The sequence below is a fragment of the Schistocerca cancellata genome, chromosome 7 (assembly GCF_023864275.1).
Source record: "Schistocerca cancellata isolate TAMUIC-IGC-003103 chromosome 7, iqSchCanc2.1, whole genome shotgun sequence".
Taxonomy (NCBI): Eukaryota; Metazoa; Arthropoda; class Insecta; order Orthoptera; family Acrididae; genus Schistocerca; species Schistocerca cancellata.
The window spans coordinates 453,929,124-453,943,481 of NC_064632.1; the positions used below are offsets into that span (position 1 = coordinate 453,929,124).

The window sequence follows — 14,358 nt, forward strand, 5'->3', positions numbered from 1 at the left end:
TCCGCTCACGCCCCAACATCGTGCAGCCCGCCTCCAGTGGTGTCGCGACAGGCGTGAATGGAGGGACGAATGGAGACGTGTCGTCTTCAGCGATGAGAGTCGCTTCTGCCTTGGTGCCAATGATGGTCGTATGCGTGTTTGGCGCCGTGCAGGTGAGCGCCACAATCAGGACTGCATACGACCGAGGCACACAGGGCCAACACCCGGCATCATGGTGTGGGGAGCGATCTCCTACACTGGCCGTACACCATTGGTGATCGTCGAGGGGACACTGAATAGTGCACGGTACATCAAAACCGTCATCGAACCCATCGTTCTACCATTCCTAGACCGGCAAGGGAACTTGCTGTTCCAACAGGACAATGCACGTCCGCATGTATCCCGTGCCACCCAACGTGCTCTAGAAGGTGTAACTCAACTACCCTGGCCAGCAAGATCTCCGGATCTGTCCCCCATTGAGCATGTTTGGGGCTGGATGAAGCGTCGTCTCACGTGGTCTGCAATCCAGCACGAACGCTGGTCCAACTGAGGCGCCAGGTGGAAATGGCATGGCAAGCCGTTCCACAGGACTACATCCAGCATCTCTACGATCGTCTCCATGGGAGAATAGCGGCCTGCATTGCTGCGAAAGGTGGATATACACTGTACTAGTGCCGACATTGTGCATGCTCTGTTGCCTGTGTCTATGTGCCTGTGGTTCTGTCAGTGTGATCATGTGATGTATCTGACCCCAGGAATGTGTCAATAAAGTTTCCCCTTCCTGGGACAATGAATTCACGGTGTTCTTATTTCAATTTCCAGGAGTGTATATTAGTAATAAAGTTACATGGAAATTACTAAATAGAACTAGAGTGGTGAAACAAAAGAACACCCACAGTTGTTCGCATAAACTAGTACAGGCAAAATCGTAGTAAGGAGCATCATGCTGCACTTAGATACAAAAGTTACAAGATGTGTTCGTAATATTCATAAGTAGACTAGTGAGAAAATCATGAAACAATGAGGTAAACGTTCACGACAGATGTCGCCACACTGCGTTGAATTGACAAAACAGTGCAAAAAATTAAATTTTAAAAATAAAGTAGAGAGATGTTCATAACAGAATTGTAACTGCAAGAAAGATTGCAAATAATATTTACTTTCTAATAAGAACAGCAAAGAACTAAGATACATGGCTTCCGTCAGGAGGCAGAATACTAGAAAATGTACACCGTCAAGACTGACAGCGAATTTTTCTAATCAAATATAACGGAGATGGGTACGTAAAAACAGTTCAACAGCCAAATTATTACAAAACTGAAAATGTAAGATAAAAACATAAAAACTAAGTCTTATTGGGTGCCATCAGGAAGCAAAACAGTAGAAACATTTGTGCCGTACATTGTCACAACTGACAATGGACAAAATAATAGTTAATCATCAAAATAATATTAAATTACAATGCAAATAGGAAAACAAATGAAGAGAGCTATATTATCTAACGTCAGCTGGTAATAAAAACTACCACATGAAACGAACACAAGAGGTACTGTGTGTGTCGTTACAAACACTCTAAACGTATGGGGAAAGAATAGACAAAATAAATGTGCGTGATACAAAGACGCAAGTATTTCCAAGAACAGATAAAATTCACTGTCAATCTTCACGATGTATGGCGCCACATTTACTACTAATCTGTCTTAAGGGGACTGATGACCTCAGATGTTAAGTCCCATAGTGCTCAGAGCCATTTGAACCAATTAGATTAGAATCTGTCTTATGGAGCCAGCCAAGCGGCTTTTTTATTTGCTGTTATTGTTACAAACTAAAAAGCATTTTGCAGGCTTTCGCACTGTTATAATTTTATCACGTATATATCACTGCTATATTCTTACGATTTATTCTTTGGACTATGTTTTCAGTTACGACGAGGTGTGGCACCACCATCAGTGCTATACCTCTATCTGGCGCGGAAGTTCACCACTAAGTTGCACGTTAAGATTTTCTTATTGGTCTGATTATGAGTGTCTTGTAACCTTTATATTTACGTGCAGCGTGATGCTCCTACCTATGTTTTTTGTGGTGTCACCGCCAGACACCACACTTGCTAGGTGGTAGCTTAAATCGGCCGCGGTCCATTAGTACATGTCGGACCCGCGTGTCGCCGCCATCAGTACTTGCAGACCTAGCGCCACCACATGGCAGGTCTAGAAAGACGGACTAGCACTCGCCCCAGTTGTACGGACGGCATTGCTAGCGACTAGACGTACGAAGCCTTCCTCTCATTTGCCGAGAGACAGTTGGAATAGCCTTCAGCTAAGTCCATAGCTACGACCTAGCAAGGCGCCATTAGCCTTACCTACTTTGAGAGTTATAGTATAAATGTCTCAAGAAGAACGCTGTATTCATCAGAGAATAAAAGTTAAGTATAAAGCAACTACGTACTTTTCTTGCTACCATTCAATAGTTATCCTGTTTCAGACTTCACGCCCGTCTGCATTAGTTAGCGTGCCTTTCGGCTACCTCCGAGTGGTGTGGCTGTCTTGCTACGCCACAACAGTTTGGCGACGAGTTAAAAACAGGGTCTTGTTCTTTCACCTTGCTCTGAATTATTTGTGTCATGGCTTCGCCACAATCTCCAGATGTACTGTCCGAATTTTATCGCTTGCAGAATCAGCAGACGCAGGCGTTATTGGATGCCCTTGGACAGCTCGTCCAGGGTCAACGTGCCATTCAAACCGATGCGGCAGCCGCCGCTTCATCGCTCTCGCAGCCACGACATGCAGTTGCACCGCAGTTTCGCCAGTTTGACTCAACCATGGAATCGTGGCCGGAATGGTCCCGACAGTTTGGATTTCATCTCGCCGCCTACAGAATTCAAGGTAACGAGCGGCAGCCTCACTTATTGTCTTGTGTCGGCGTGCAAACGTATCGTGTGATAGTGAAATTGTTTCCCCGACGCGACGTAGCAACTCTGTCCTACGAAGAAATTGTGTCGGCTTTAGATGCCTATTTCAAAGAAACAGTTAATGTGGTTGCAAAACGGTATACGTTCTTTCGTACGAAACGTACAGCCGGTCAAACTAATAGGGAGTGGGTTGCAACTTTGCAAGGCCTTACTAGGGACTGCGCATTTGAATGTGTCTGTGGCCTTCCTTATTCAGATACAATGGTGCGTGATGCAATAGCACAGAACGTTTCTGATGTTCGCATAAGGGAACAGATTTTAAAACTGGTCAATCCCTCCCTTCAACAAGTGATAGACATATTGGATAGGCAAGACACACTTGACTGTGCTCAGGAATCTTTTGAAGCTTCGCCAGCAGTGTGTAACATTAACCGGCCCGCTGGACGCGCTGCGCGGCCCGGTAACCGGCCCTCGCGCACTTCGACGCAGCTGACGCCGCGCTCTAAACCAGGTGTGCCTCGCCAGCACACAAATGCAGTGAAATCATGCCCGCGGTGTGCAACTAGACATTCGCGTGACAATTGCCCGTCACGCCAAGCTATTTGCTTTTACTGTCAAAAGAAAGGCCATGTTCAAAGTGTTTGCCAGAAAAAGCTCAGATTAGACAATCACAACCGTTCCAGGCCCTTTGCTTCGCGCCGGAATCGAACCAAGGACACTCAGGCTCGGGAACCTTCGCCCATGGACATTCATGTAGTTAATGCCACTCCGCCCAGTGTTCCTCTCTCTAACTGTGACTGTGTTTGTCCCACAAAAAGTGTGCGTCGACGTCGACGGCAATCCCGTCACGTCGCAAGTGATTCTGTACCAGTGTCTGTTCAAGTTGCACAAAACAGTCGCTCTTGTCGTCAGCAGGACAATAAACTTTTTGTAGATTTGGACTTTGCCGGACAAGTGATACCATTCCAGCTCGATACCGGAGCTGCAGTTTCATTGCTCAATCACGCCACGTACAAACAACTGGGCGCACCGCCGTTGCGTGCCGCAAAAGTTCAGCTCACTAGTTATTCAGGACAGCATATCCCTGTGTTAGGACAGTGCAGCCTTCTTGCAACATACAAGGGACAAACAAAACTTGTGTCGTTTTACGTTCTTCGTTCTTCTGCTGCAGTGAACTTGTTTGGTTTAGATTTATTTCAATTGTTTAACTTGTCTATTGTGAATCAGATTCTCTCAGTGAACCAGACTGTGCCTTCAGCCAGTGTTTCTAGTCTATGTGAGGAATTTGCAGACATTTTTGCATCGGGCCTTGGTTGCGCTAAGAACTATGAAGCACATTTGGAACTAAAAGTCAACGCGCAACCGAAATTTTTCAGAGCGCGCAATGTTCCCCACGCATTGCGTGATGAGGTCGCAAGAACATTAAAAGATTTAGAATCGCAAGGTGTCATTGAACGTGTGCAGGCTTCTCTCTGGGCCTCACCCTTAGTGATTTTGCAAAAACCTTCCGGAAAATTGAGACTTTGCGTGGACTTCAAGGCAACAGTGAATCCACAACTAGTGACTGCTACTTTTCCTTTGCCCCGCCCGGAAGATCTTTTTGACAAACTGTGCCCGGGAAAATATTTTTCAAAGTTGGACCTAGCAGATGCGTACTTGCAAATACCGGTGGACGAAGAATCCCAGCGCGTATTGGTGGTTAACACGCATCTTGGATTGTACAGATTCAAAAGACTGCCATTCGGGTGTGCATCCGCCCCTGCCTTGTTTCAGCAATATTTACAAACTATTTGTGCGTCGGTCCCTACTGCAGCAAACTATCTGGACGATATAGTGATCTCCGGAAAGACAGAAGCAGAACATTTACAAAATCTCCGAACATTATTTCAGGTCTTGCGACAGAATGGTCTTCGCTTGAGGAAGGACAAATGTGTGTTTTTTGCTCGTGACTTGCCATATCTGGGCCATGTCCTTAATGCCCAAGGCATACATCCGAGTCCGGAGCACCTCCGTGCCATACAGGACTTGCCTTCGCCGCAGAATTTGAAGCAGCTACAGAGTGTGTTGGGAAAAATAAATTACTACCATAACTTTCTTCCGCATGCCTCTTCCATTTCAGCTCCGCTTCATCGCTTACGCCGTAAAGGTGTTCCGTTCGTCTGGTCGACGGCCTGCGAACGCGCCTTTCGCCAGTTGAAATCGGCGTTGCTTTCAAATACTTGCCTTACGCCATTCGATCCCCAGAAACCCCTTTTGTTGATGGTAGATGCATCGGATTTCGGGATCGGTGCTGTGCTTGCGCACAAAGATGGTTCGCATGATCGCCCTATTGCCTTTGCGTCCAAATTGCTCTCGTCAGCGCAAAGAAATTATTCCCAGATAGAGAAAGAAGCTTTGGCTCTCGTGTTTGGTGTTACGAAGTTTCACGATTTCTTGTATGGTCGTCACTTTACCATCATTACAGACCACAAACATTTGACATCGCTTTTTCATCCGAACAAGCCTGTACCTCCACGTACAGCGCAGAAATTCATTCGCTGGTCTCTTTTCCTCTCGCAGTACCGCTACGATATCTTGTACCGGTCCACTGCTAAGCACGGAAACGCAGATGCGTTGTCCCGTTTGCCTGTTGCTGAGGATAAAGCATTCGATTCTTCCGAACTTGCTTGCATGTTAATTGATGCGGAAACTGATGACGTGGTCGAATCGTTTCCGATTGATTTTCGTCGTGTAGCTACAGCCACAGCTGCTGACCCTATCCTTGCTACCGTTTTGCGTTTTGTTGCTACGCAATGGCCCTTGTCGAAGTCACGGATCGAGGATCCGATGGTTCGCCGATTTTTTGCTCACAAGGAGAGACTTTTTGTACGACGTGGTGTTTTGTTGTTGCGTTCTGATAATGATCAGTCTAGGGTCGTGGTCCCACGTTCGTTACAGTCATCTGTCTTAAAGCTTCTCCACCAAGGACATTGGGGTATAGTGCGTACGAAACAACTTGCTCGTCAGCACTGTACTTGGTTCGGAATCGATGCTGCGATTACGAATATGTGCTCTTCTTGCATGGCGTGTGCCGAACAACAATCCGCACCGCCGCGGAAATTCTTTGCTTGGCCGAAAGCCGCTTCCCCTTGGCAACGCTTACACATAGATTTTGCTGGTCCATTCTGGAATGCTCGATGGTTGGTTGTTGTCGATTCCTTCAGTAATTTTCCTTTTGTTGTCCGGATGTCTTCCACGACGTCCTCTGCCACCATCCAAGCGTTGTCTGCTATCTTTTGCATTGAAGGTCTTCCGCAGACTCTTGTTTCTGACAATGGTCCACAATTCATGTCCGCAGAATTTCAGTCATTCTGCAAGGCCAATGGTCTTCAACATCTGACATCCGCGCCGTTTTCGCCTCAGTCAAACGGTGCCGCTGAACGTTTGGTCCGGACTTTCAAGTCACAGATGTTGAAGTTGAAAGAGTCGCATTCTCGGGAGGACGCGTTGTTGCTCTTTTTGTCTTCGTATCGCTCTCAGCCCCGCGATGGTCGCTCGCCGGCTGAGTTGCTTCACGGTCGTCCTCATCGAACCTTGATGTCTTTGCTGCATCCGCCGCATCAGGTTCCTGTGCAGCGGCAGACTCCTGCTTTTGCTCCTGGCGACGCTGTATTATATCGCAACTATCGCGGTTCAAGGCGTTGGCTCGCAGGGCGCATTCTTCGCTGCCTCGGCCGCGCGATGTATTTGGTTATGGGGGCCTCTGGTGAGGTGCGTCGGCATCTCAATCAGCTGCGCCTCTGTCGTCGCCTGGGTTCTGCCGCTCCCCGTCTGCTTTCAGCGACGGAGCCGTCCGGTCAGCGCCCTGGGGACCCATCTACTGGCTCGCCTCATCCCCAGGTGTTACCGACGATGCCTTCCATTCTGCCCCATGGCGTCGCGCCGCCGCAGCCGCCGCTGCAGCCGCCGCCGCTGCCGCCCGCAGAGGACGCTTCGCTGCAGCCGCCAACCGCCTCCCTGGGTCACGCGCCGCCGATCGCTTCCCGTGACCAGCTGTCGTCCGCCCTGGACCTCTGGCCCGCTCCGGACCACATGGCGTCATCGCGTGTCGGATACCCCGACGCAATGGAGGTCGACCCTGTCTCATTACGGGCGCATACGCCGCATGTTGACGTGCACCCTGGAGTAGGTTTCCAGGCGTTTCCTAGCTCCCCTCGGACCGAATGGCCGGGTGCGGGTGGCACAGCCTCGCCTGTTGTCAGGCTCCCCACCTCGTCGCATACGTCAACATGGGGCCCTCCCCACGGCGGGCGGAAGCCTTATAACACGACCGTTCGCCGATTTGCGGGGGAGGAATGTGGTGTCACCGCCAGACACCACACTTGCTAGGTGGTAGCTTAAATCGGCCGCGGTCCATTAGTACATGTCGGACCCGCGTGTCGCCGCCATCAGTACTTGCAGACCTAGCGCCACCACATGGCAGGTCTAGAAAGACGGACTAGCACTCGCCCCAGTTGTACGGACGGCATTGCTAGCGACTAGACGTACGAAGCCTTCCTCTCATTTGCCGAGAGACAGTTAGAATAGCCTTCAGCTAAGTCCATAGCTACGACCTAGCAAGGCGCAGTTAATCATATCTGGAGAGAGTCTTACTTGTATTCATCATAAATGAAGTATACCACAAGGATAATAAAGTTAAGTAAACCGACATTACGTTATTTTCTTTATAGCATTTATGAAGTATCCTGTTCCAGAACTCACGCCAGCCGGCGTGTGTGTACGCGTGCCTATCGGTAACCTCACCCTGTGTCTAGACTGTCTTGTATAGACACAACATTTTTAACTGAAGTACCTTGTGTGTACAAATGAGACTTGATCGTGTATTTTACTACACGGATTCTAATTTTAATTTCCAGATATCTGACAGTCCTTTTTGTATTTTACCAGATGCCAGAAGATGGCTATGTATGTCCGAAATGTGTCATATTAAGAGCAATGGAGAAATTCTGTTTTTGAAGCATTACTTTTTGATTAGCGACCAATCCAGCCTTTATGCAGTACTACTGTTAATCATAAGGAACGTATTCTAAAGGAAAATTCTGTAATTCAAATACAGGGGTGGGTTCGGGGCTTTGGCAGTACAATACTGCAATAATTGTAATCAACAGTTACAGCTACAGCCGAATGGTACCAATGCCGATAGGCAGAGATGGAGGAAAACGTAATTACGGAAAGGTTCTGATGAACTGTCTCTGTGTACAGAGTGAAGTTAGACGCCGACTGTAAAGATACGCCGAAAGGTGTTTCCCAGCACTAATATAGGTCACAAAAGAGAAGCAAAGTCGTATGGCATGAGTGGTTAGGAGGCTCCAACCGGTAGTTTTGCCCACCAGGTCGCCACTTTCCATACGTATATATGAATTTACAAAGCGTAGGTGAGTGAAACGGATATGTCGATAGCTTGGTATTTGGTTGTGTTGATAGTGATGATGAAGTTGGTGAAGCAAGGGAGAGGGTGAAACCGTGTGACGGCACGTACCCCACTCACTTCAAATAGCATGAAGACTGCCGCTGAACACAGCATCCCCATCCGGTATACCGATCACCATCAACACCGTCACATGCCCTTACTAAATGAGATTTTGTGGAATTGTCTGGAGATGAACCAAGGACACTGCCGCAAAGACTGGTCATCAAAAACATCATGTCACCATCTCTCCACCCTTGCCCGCTAAATACTGGCTGACAATTCCGCCCACCACCAGAATTCGAATCGCCTCACCTCCGAGTCGATCGTCGCTACACAGACGTGTTTTATTTACCTCGGTGACGAAGATGGATACTACTGAAACGATAAATACTGAAACAGAGTGCCACTATTATTGTTACCTTCCAGCGTCTCTCGACGAAATCCGTAGTCCGTGTTGCATCTTCTGTTTGTGAAGAAAGTGAGACCGTTACAGTTGCACCGCAAACTTTCATGCATTCTCTGGAATGTATAACAAATATTTTCATCTAAGGATGGTTTTACATAATATTTTAATAGTCTCCAGGCGTAAATGCCAAATTCACCAAAAACAGGTTGCAGGTTTTTCCTTTCAAGATGCTTGTTTTCTTAAAAATACAACGTAAAATTAAACTTATGTACGTAGAAAAAAATTGCGTTATTAGTTCAGTGAGTCTGTAAAATAAATAGATAAGAGGCTTCAACAAATTAATTTATTGGTAATTTCTAACATCGCTTTAGATGAATCTGAAACACTGGTTCGGGGAAAGGGCGAAATTTACAGTGATAAATACAGCTTAGAGAACAGAGCCTGGTGGGAGTTTCCTCGTTGTGGAAGGAGTTAATTATGGTGGCAGTACGGTTCTGAAGCCATTTAGGTACGAAGCAGTAGTTCTGTTACGGTAAACACTAGTTTCCTTCTCTTTCACAAATTAAAAGAACGAAAGTGTGATGGTAAAGGTGATGAGATTTTTCTGTAGGTTTGATCTACTCAAACGGGACTTTTTAGTCTAGACTTCATAAAAACTGCGTTTATACACGTCCAATTCTTATTTTGCGAAGGATAATAATGTCATACGTACGCGTACGGTAGACTGTATTTTATATTCTCTGGTTTTATAAATGTGAACATTATACATTCAAAATTCACATGTGAATTAACTGAAAAAGAACTTACATGCTTTGAGCGCTCTGTAGCGCAGATTCTTCTAGGAAACAGGTACAACCCCGATACATACGATTACCACAGACGCAGACATGTAGGAGAGATTTACTCTATTGTTAACGCAAAAATGTGTCAGCAAGTTATCAGTAGCTTCATGTATTCTTTGATATATTTAAAGTGATTTTAATGTCTGCCTGTAATGCAGTGCGTTATTTAATAATGTTTCTCATCATTTAGGTCAATTATACGGAATTTAATTTGCGAAATAATAGTTTTGGATATTCTGGATTGATTTACTATTTTCAGTTATAGTCCTACGATTTTTTTTATTCCAGGCTCAAACCAAGATCACTATATTCTTGGTGTGAAACTTCCTCCAGGCTCATCTCTAGCGACATTAATTTAAAATTTAGTACAGCATCTTTTCTGAACTTAAGGCACTCATCTCTGTAATCGTACAGACAAAACACATTTGACACCACAGAAGAGAGGAGAACTTGTAACGTTTCACTGACTCTCAGCTTCCATCGCTGGCACAGTTAACAAAGAGTCTTGTTTACATCTAACATAACAACTGGTACCTCACCAGAGTGGCAGAGTTACAGCCCTGAAAACTTTATATTCGGTCTCCACGTGAGCCACGAATCACTTACACACTTATAAACTCCTGAAAAATTAACATCACTTGCGCAATTGCTATTCGTTCCTCGACAAAGGGTTCTATTTTCGTAGATAAAATGTCATAGCACGGGGCTCGGGTGCAATACCAGTTTTCGGTACACTTACACACATGAATTGCGCATCTGCACGTCGTGTAGACAGCTATGTGAAGACTGGTATGTCACTTAGCTGGCAGTTACCAGTCATGTCCCAGGTGACGTAGTTACATTCAAGGAGAAATCATTATCGTATTTCTCATGACGAATGGCATTACGTTCACACGCCTATTCATACCATCCTTCTTGCATTAAACAGCATCACTCTCTGAACAAATTAACTTCACACTGATAGCCACTGGCATGGTGCGACAGTTTGCATTTCAGGTTGCCTCCTCACATGTAGACATTGTGGGAGGAATCCGGGAATATGACATCAGCTAGTGGTCACTGTACCCGGGAAGGATCTCGTTCTCCGACAGCCAGATCATCTGAAACACAGAAGATCACAGTTCTGTTTTGATTTGCGCAATCAGATATACAGCTCAAAGCACATACGGAGATGAGAGATTTCCATACTGGCATTTACATTTCGCAGCGGTCTGCATTCGCCTTCCGTTTGGTGGTGAATCGCTTAATACAACATTACTGTTGTAGGGCAACTGCGAATAATTTTTCTAGAGTCTCGTGTAATTTATACATGTGGTTTCATGTGAGAGCGTGTAGCAATTACTAGGGTTTTTGATGACCGACAAATTGATGTTGCCGACAAATAGCGAAATTGCTGTGCAAAGTAGTTTCCGTTATCAAACGTGCAGCGTGATTGGTTATACAGTCTGCACAGTATCTCTTTGCTCGCCAGTCTGTTTCATGTCCGGAACTGTTACTAGCAAATCTTTTTTCCGTAAAGTGTATTAATTAATGTTTTCTCGGAAGTGAGCAACAATGATGTGGAATAGTTCTGATTTTTCTGAGGATAATTTGTGCTTCTCTGCAGTTCACAAACGTGGCAGCTACGAGGTACAAGTTTTATAGACACCCCATGCAAAGGAATCTGGAATGCCTACTATTCTCGGTTACCGGATGAAAATGGGATAGACCAGTGTGTATACTGTCTCAGAGGCAGAAGGCATCTTGGGCGTATGTCGTGACTGCAAATGAGGTATACTCATGTATCTACGAGAAACAAGTTCCCTATTAGAATTAACTGATAGGAAAAGTATCATGGGGTGATGGGATATCCTAGAGAGTAACAGGCAACTATTGGCCTCGATAGGATTCAACGAGTACAACGAATTAAACGTAAAAACCCATCGTGAAAGTTCATGAAATTTACTAGGAAGTTAGAACTCGAAATATTCCAGTGTGTTAGCTCTTCAGAATAGATGTTAGAGCATTTTTCGATGTTGATATACAAGGTTTTTCCATGCTCCCATTACCACCTTCTAAGGTTTATCGGAGAACTTAGTAAATAAGGTTTGACAAGGAAACCATATAAGGAAACGTACATTTCGAATGTAAAATTAGTTTGAAGATCGGATCACTTTCAAGTCTCTTGCTGCACGGTACGAACATACCGCAAACATTGAGCTCTGTCTTGGGTGCTCTAATTTAACAGCTCCACTTGGTGACGCTGCTGTTCGTTGCACAAGGTGTATCCACAACGAATGTTTTCATACACACGGTCGCGTTCTTGGAGCACCAGCGAAAACGCTGATAGTGAAGTACCACTTCTCGCACCTCTTGCTTTGTTCGGACGCTATTTTTACATAATGGACTGTGGGACAAGGAATATTTTGACGATTGTTCCGTTGTGTGGCTCTACCGTTACGAGCCATACGGTGACGTTGGAGATTTTAAAATGAAACGATCGTTAAACTGGATTTTGTTCTAACGGTATATTTCTGGAGATTGGTTCCTTATCAAAAGATTACCTACAAAGTTCCCTGTGTAACCATCCGAAGCCTGTAATAGAAATTATCCTGCATAGTGACTAGTACTACCGCCTCTAATACCTCCCAATGAGAAAGTAGTCATAACAACACACCACGAAGGATTTATCCGAATGAAACGGAGTTCATTAGATGTGATATACATGTAGAGACAAATACATGATTACAATTTCAGAAAAATCGGATTACTTATCCGATAGAAACAGCTCCATAAATTTTGGAAGTTAATAACGCGTTGGTCCACTGGTAGAAGCTGACTTCGGGGAAGATCAGTTTGAATTCCGTAGAAATGTTGGAACACGTGAGGCAATAATGACGATGCAACTTATCTTAGAAAATGGATTAAGGAAAGGCAAACCTACGTTTCTAGCATTTGTAGACTTAGAGAAAGCTTTCGACAACATTGACTGGAATACTCTCTTTCAAATTCTGAAGGTGGCAGGGGTAAAATACAGGGAGCGAAAGGCTATTTACAATTTGTACAGAAACCAGATGGCATTTATGGCATTTATAAGAGTTGATGGGCATGAAAGGGAAGAAGTGGTTGGGAAAGGAGTGAGACAGCCTATCCCCGATGTTATTCAATAAGTGTATTGAGTAAGCAGGGAAGGAAACAAAAGAAAAATTTGTAATAGGAATTAAAATCCATGGAGAAGAAATAAATACTTTGAGGTTCGCCGATGACATTGTAATTCTGTCAGACATCAAAGGACCTGGAAGAGCAGCTGAACTGAATGGACAGTGTCTTGAATGGAGGATATAAGATGAACATCGACAAAAGCAAAACGAGGATAATGGAATGTAGTCGAATTAAATCGGGTGATGCTGAGGTATTAGATTTGGAAATGAGACGCTTAAAGCAGTAAATGAGTTTTGCTATCGGGGGTGAAAACAACTGATGATGGTCGAAGTAGAGAGGATATAAAATGTATACTGGCAATGGCAAAGAAAGCGTTTCTGAAGAAGAGAAATTTGTTAACATCGAGTATAGATCTACATGTCAACAAGTCTTTTCTGGAAGTATTTGTATGGAGTGTATCCATATATGGAAGCGAAACGTGGACAATAAATAGTTTGGACAAAAAGTGAATAAAAGCTTTCGAAATGTGGTGCTACAGAAGAATGCTAACGATTAGACGGGTAGATCACATAACCAATGAGGAGATACTGAATAGAATTGGGAAGAAGAGAAATTTGTGGCACAACTTGAGTGGAAAAAGGGATTGGTTGGTAGGACATATTCTGAGGCACCAAGGCATCACCAATTTAGCACTGGAGGGCAGCGCGGAGGGTAAAGACCGTAGAGAGAGGCCAAGATATGAATATACTAAACAGATTCAGAAGGGTGTAAGTTGCAGTAGGTACTGGGAGATGAAGAAGGTTGCACACGATAGAGTAGTATGGAGAGCTGCATCAAACCAGTCTCTGGACTGAAGACCACAACAACAACACCAAAGGTCCACTTCTGGCCCTTATACAGCGTGTTACAAAAAGGTACGGCCAAACTTTCAGGAAACATTCCTCACACACAAAGAAAAAAAATATGTTATGTTGACATGTGTCCGGAAACGCTTACTTTCCATGTTAGAGCTCATTTTATTACTTTCTTCAAATCACATTAATCACGGAATGGAAACACACAGCAACAGAACGTACCAGCGTGACTTCAAACACTTTGTTACAGGAAATGTTCAAAACGTCCTCCGTTAGCGGGGATCATGCATCCACCCGCCGTCGCATGGAATCCCTGATGCACTGATGCAGCCCTGCAGAATGGCGTATTGTATCACAGCCGTCCACAATACGAGCACGAAGAGTCTCTACATTTAGTACCGGGGTTGCGTAGACAAGAGCTTTCAAATGCCCCCATAAATGAAAGTCAAGAGGGTTGAGGTCAGGAGAGCGTGGAGGCCATGGAATTGGTACACACTGACGAAACTAAAATGAGCTCTAACATGGAAATTAAGCGTTTCCGGACACATGCCCACATAACATCTTTTCTTTATTTGTGTGTGAGGAATATTTCCTGAAAGTTTGGCCGTACCTTTTTGTAACACCCTGTATATGCAGTTATTCAGCTCCTCATTGATATTATCCTGAAGGATATCGTCCCAAATTCTGTCCACCTGGTGCATTAGATAATCTCCTGCGCGATTTGGTTGGAGGGTCCTGGCCATGATGCTGCAAACGTTCTCAACTCGAGAGAGGTCCGG

At 45.0% G+C, this 14,358-nt stretch overlaps 1 protein-coding gene across 1 annotated transcript in view; it reads right to left on the reverse strand.

Annotated features, from left to right (window-relative positions):
• Window positions 1-9,111: 9,111 nt before the first annotated feature.
• The window catches only part of LOC126092189 (hemicentin-2-like), an 862,093-nt gene continuing 856,846 nt past the window's right edge, over window positions 9,112-14,358 (reverse strand). Inside the window, exon 9 of the mRNA XM_049907669.1 lies at window positions 9,112-10,684. The gene's annotated coding sequence lies outside the window, so the exon portion shown is untranslated. The remainder of the gene's footprint in view (window positions 10,685-14,358) is intronic.